General features: G+C 58.5%; 1 protein-coding gene across 6 annotated transcripts in view; it reads right to left on the reverse strand.

Annotated features, from left to right (window-relative positions):
* Positions 1-5,342, reverse strand: part of PRKCD (protein kinase C, delta) — a 30,579-nt gene that overhangs the window by 19,054 nt on the left and 6,183 nt on the right. Inside the window, exon 1 of one of the 6 annotated variants that reach the window (XM_010851686.1) lies at positions 1,603-2,335. The exons of the other annotated variants lie outside the window; for them this stretch is intronic. The gene's annotated coding sequence lies outside the window, so the exon portion shown is untranslated. Of the gene's footprint in view, positions 1-1,602; positions 2,336-5,342 lie in introns of those variants that run through there. 6 annotated transcript variants of the gene reach the window in all.

The raw sequence follows: 5,342 nt of genomic DNA on the forward strand, positions 1-5,342 counted from the left end.
CTTCCAAGGGCCTTCCCCTTGTGCCCGTGTCCCCAGCCCCCACATCCTGGGAGGAGGACCAGCCATGGTCCCAGGTCATGGGCAAGGCCCAGAGCAGGAGACATGTTCCCCCCACTCCAGGTCAGGACTAGCACCTTATCCCCCAGCTGAGACTCCAATCACTGTGGACTGTCCTCCTCTTCCCCAGTGACCCTTCCTGACTGTCACCACTCCCGGTCCCTCCCTGTTCCATTCTTCTAACCTCCTGGAGAAGGCCCGCCTCTCAGCCTGGCCCTGGCCTGCTCACCACCTCAAATCTTACCCCCTGGCCACTCTGTGAACACGTGCCTCCATCTGCAGCTCCCCTGTGCTTTTGCACACACTGTTCCCTCAGCCAGAATGTCCCCCTGAATTCCTACATATCCTTAAAGATCGCTCTGAAGTCCAGTCCTTTCTTCCGCGCTTTCCAGGAGGCCAGCAGCTCCTCCACCTCACAGGCCCTGGCAGGTTCCCCGGGTAGGTGTCTGGGATCACACTCAGCGGAGGACTTGGGCGTCTGCCTGGAGCTCAGCCTTCCCAGCTCCAGCCACACATCTTACTGTCCTGGGGACACTAAACGCCTCCACTGCAGGTCAACCCAGCCCGCGGACAAGAATCAGAGGAGAGGCTGGGGCAGCCAACTCAATTTTTTGCCATTGTCATTCCCTCAGAACCTATGAAAGACCTGGCTTTCCCCCGCAGGAACACCCGTGCCTAGGGACACAAGATTCTGCACATGATTGCGTGCTGGCTCTAGGGCTCCAACACCCAGCCTGGCCCCAGGTCACCCTCAGCCCTCCTCAGACCCAGCCAGTGGGCACCACAGTGACAAGACACACCAGGCCCATGGGACAGCCTGACAGAGGACATGCAAACAAGCATGTCATTATAGAGAAGGACATGACCACCGCTCGGGCAGTGAGAGGGGCTGGGGTGGAACGGGGGCCAAAGGGGCCTGTTGGTGGGAGGACGTCAGGAAGGGCCTCAACGGGGAAGATGCCCAGTGTGACACAGGGCCACCTAGCCAGAGGGTATGGAAGGGTTAGAGGGGCAGGTCTTGGGACACTGGCTGGTACTGGCTCATACTCACCCCTGCCGGCATGTATGGCGCGTAGCACCTGGGTGGTACAGGCCTGAATCACTCAGCTGGCCCTAGGATTGGGGAGGCCCTGGGTTCAGCCAGAGGGAGGGCCCCAGGTACCCCTGAGGGAGGAACAAGAGCCCCTTCACAGCCAGACTGAGAACAAGGGGGCCTCTGTGAGGAGCCAGGCTGGGGGGTACGTCTGGGCCTTTCTCGGAATAACGTCACATGTGCACACATGGGCACACCCACCAAAGCAAACACAGTGTTACATGTGGGGAGCCCTGCTTGCAGTGAACACACCCTCACCCTCACACGGGCACAGCTGTAACCATAGGCACTCACACACTCCTATGACAACTGAGTAGCACAAACACTGAGAAACACACCCCCCTGCAGCGGCTCTCACGTGTTGACAGACACCAGGCCCACACAGATCACACGGGACGTTCACACCCTCATTCACCAGCACAGAGAGATCTGCATACACACAAGGTACACACCGGAACGGAGACGCTCCAGGCAGGCAGAGATCAACTCACAAGCCGGGAAGGACCCACATGTGCCTGACGAGGGGCCGCCACCAGAAAGTCCCAACGTGGCTTTTTCTGCTGCAGCTGCTGGGGCCCAGTGGCAGGGGACAGGGGAGGGAAGGGCCTGGATGTCAGGCGGGCTGGGTTTCCCCCACTGAGGGAGGTGGAGAAAGTCCCTCCCGCCCGGGCGAAGTCCAAAGTGCACAGAGGAAGGAGTGGGCCGGTCAGGCTCCTCCCTGGGTAGCCTTCCTCCTTCTAAGAGGGGAGGTCCTTGGAGGATGGGAACAGGCTGGGGGTCACAGGTGCAGATACAGGCCTGGTGCACAGAAGAAGGGCCGGTGCTCCTGTGTAGGTGGAGCAGCTGTGCAGGCACCCCATTCAGGACCTCCAGACTCACTGGGAAGAAACTGACAAGGAGATAGTGGGTAACTCACCCAAAACCATGAACTCAATGGGGTGGTCCCCAGAGCGACAGAGAGGAGACTCTGTTTCCAGCCCCAGAACTGCGTGTCTGGCTGTGAGGGAGACAAGGGCCAGTGCTAGATGGAGGGAATGGCTCCTCTGCCAGCCCCCAGAGACCACTCCCCTGGTTGTCGACAGTAGCCTTTGTGTTCAGAAGAAGGAGAGATGGCCATCTAAGGCTTTTGCCTCCATCTCTTCCCTGGTGGCTCAGATGGTAAAGAATCCGCCTGCAATGTGGGAGACCTGAGTCCCATCCCTGGGTTGGGAAGATCCCCTGGAGAAGGGCATGGCAACCCACTCCAGTATTCTTGCCTGGAGAATTCCACAGATAGAGGAGCCTGGTGGGCTGCAGTCCATGGGGTCCTAAAGAGTTGGACACAACTGAGCGACTAAGCACAGCAGAGCACCAGGAGGCGAGCAGGGCCCCGAGGATGCCTCCCCACTTTAGTGATGGGGAGCAAGCTGGAGGGAGGCAGGACTGCGGTGTGCCATCCCATGGTAGGCACTGAACAGAAGAAGTGGAGAGCAGGGGCTGGGTGTGGGCTGGGTTAGGCTGGCAAGTCTAGTTCAGGCCATGTCTGCCCTGGGCGCCCTGTGACCTTGGTCCAGGCGCTCTGGCACTGTCTGTGAAGGGCGTGATTGTGGCCTGCCTGGGATGCAGTGCTGAGTGTGAGAGCTGCGGCGGCATCCTTGTCAGCCCTGTCATCCTCGCACCAGGTCCTTGCCCCACCTGCCCCACCGCCCCTTTCCAGCTGTCCTATAGTCACAGGGGCCTCCAAACTTCCTTGGATCAGTGGGGAAAGGGGTTCTCTAGAGCCACACAGCCCCGTGATCCCCTGCTCTGCTGCTCTGAGAAGAGCCCAGGCTGGGCAAAGGTAGCTGAGTCCACTAGCAGACCCCAGGCTAGCTACTGTCTCTCAGGACCTCAGTCCCCCTGTCTTGACAATGGACACCTCTCAGCTTTCTCCAGCTCTGACACTGAACGACCCTGCAACTCTCCTCCTGTCTCCCCGACCCCCGCATCCCAGCCCCGACAGCCTGCCCCTAGCAAACAGGGGCCTTGGCCTGTCCTGTTCCAGCCCCGGGCCTTGGCGACTGGCTACTCCAGTGCGCCTGTTTACCCAACACAGCCACAGACATGATCCAAAGCTTCCGGGGCTGTTGTGAAAACAGTGGCTCAGCCACCACAAGCCTGCCCTCATGGGCACCTTGGCAGGGACCTTCGAGGGACAGGCATCCCAGTCCTATAACCAGGGCCTCTTGGACTTGCCCACCAAAGGCCTGCTGAACTCTCTCCTCCCCTCAGTCCCGGCTTTACGTGCTACGTCTCAAGTTTCCGCTTTCAGCCCAGACCCTCCTGAACTGTGATATCCCCAACTCCACCATCTGGAGGTGCTCAAATACGTCCAAACACCTTCCCCATACAAGTGCCCTGGTCTCCTAGCAGCAACAGCACTCAGGTCAGACACCTGGGGGTTGTTTCCACCCTCCCCTTCCTCCCCCTACAGCAAGGCTATCACTTTTGCCTCCTATCTGTCCTGAAGTCCTCTCTTCTCTCCGTCACCACCCCATCCCAGCACCATCGCCTTCCCCAGGCCTGCACCAGCCTGCTCACTGCCCTCCAACCTCTGCTCTAACCTCCAAGGTCCCTCTGCCGCAGTGACTAGAGAGATCTCCTAAGATCGTGCAGCAGATCTTGTCACGCCTTGTTTAAGGCCCAGTTTTCCCAGGCCCCTTTCCCTGAGCTCCTGGCCATACCCCACCCTGCTCCTCAGCCCCAACCCCGGCAAGCCACTTTTGGTCCCCTAAACATCCACATTCCTTTCTGCTCAGGAGCCTCCGAACTCACTGTTTCGTCTTCCTGCTCCTCTCCCAAAACACACACTGGCTCTTTCTCATCATTCAGGTCTCTGATGCACACTCCTGGATCTGCCCATTTCACAGATGGGATGACTGAGCCTTCAAGCAGCCTAGTCCCTGGCTTCAGTACACAGCCAGTAAATATCAAGCGAGGATTTGAAGTCAGATCTGTCGACGCCTGCAGAAGTCTTGCTCCTAAACCTTCAGGAGACCCTTACTTACACTCCCAGCCCAGGCCCCTGCCCTTCTCCACCCTCCAGGCTTCTGACCTCTGCCTACTGCAATGTCATCATTACCACTCAACACTTGAGGCCCCCAGCCCCTTACCACTCGCTAGCGAAAGCCGAAGCTCAGCAACCCCCTCACAGGGCTGACCTTCTGCGTGTCCCTGGGACAGGCAGGGTCCTGCCACCAGCTGCCACCTGGTGAGGATGTGTGCATGAATGTGTGTGAGGGGATCTCCAGCTCTCCCCACCCCTCCAGGCTCCATATCAGTCCCCATGTCCGCCTCCTTCCCCAGCCCAAAGACCGACTTCAAGAGTCCCAAGTGGAGATAGGCTGGCAGCAGGGCTCAGCAGCCACTCCCACACCAGCAGCCTCAGCTTTTCCAAGCCCCATGTCCCGCAGGGGGCCAGAGCAGGGGAGAGGTCTGGGGGAGGCCTGTGGGGGCAGCAGGCAGCTGTGCCTGCCTTTCCCTTCCCTGCATCCATTTGTCAGGAGATCTGTTTTTCTCCTTTTGAAAGGGAGTGAGGGGGAGAAGAGCAGGAGAGGGCTGGGCCGTTGAGTGGGCACAGCTGCTCCACCCTGGAGTTCTCCTAGGAGGACCCAGAACAGATTGAAACAACAGAACCCTCCCCATCCTGCAGCGTTACCACTGGAGGCAGAATCGGTGGCTTCTCAGTCAGGCTCCGCAGCCACTTGGCCCTGTGATACTGGGCCTGTGCCCAGGCCATCAGCCGATAATAATCCCATCATCAGTACCACTTGCTGTTCTTCAAACAGTTACCACGAACCGGGAGCTGCGTGCTTTATATAACTACAGTTTCTACTTCTTCATGGAGAATGAAATGACAACCCATTCCAGTATTCTTGCCTGGGAAATCCCATGGACAGAGGAGCCTGGCGGGCTACCATCCGTGGGGGTGCAAAGAACCGGACACAACTTGGCGACTAAACCACTGCTACTCCTTAAACATGAACAGCGTGCCAGGCACAGTGCTGGCTACTTTGCATATATCATCTGTTGTTTCCAGCACAACCCAGTAAAGGTGGATGCCGTTGTGGTCTGAGGTGTCAGAGGGGGACACTGAGTCACTGGGAGTCAAAGCCACTTGCCCAGGTCCATTCATATAGCTGCTTAGGGCTGCCTAATCCCAGAGATGCAGCCC

The sequence above is a fragment of the Bison bison genome, unplaced genomic scaffold, assembly GCF_000754665.1.
Source record: "Bison bison bison isolate TAMUID 2011002044 unplaced genomic scaffold, Bison_UMD1.0 scf7180017864304, whole genome shotgun sequence".
Taxonomy (NCBI): Eukaryota; Metazoa; Chordata; class Mammalia; order Artiodactyla; family Bovidae; genus Bison; species Bison bison.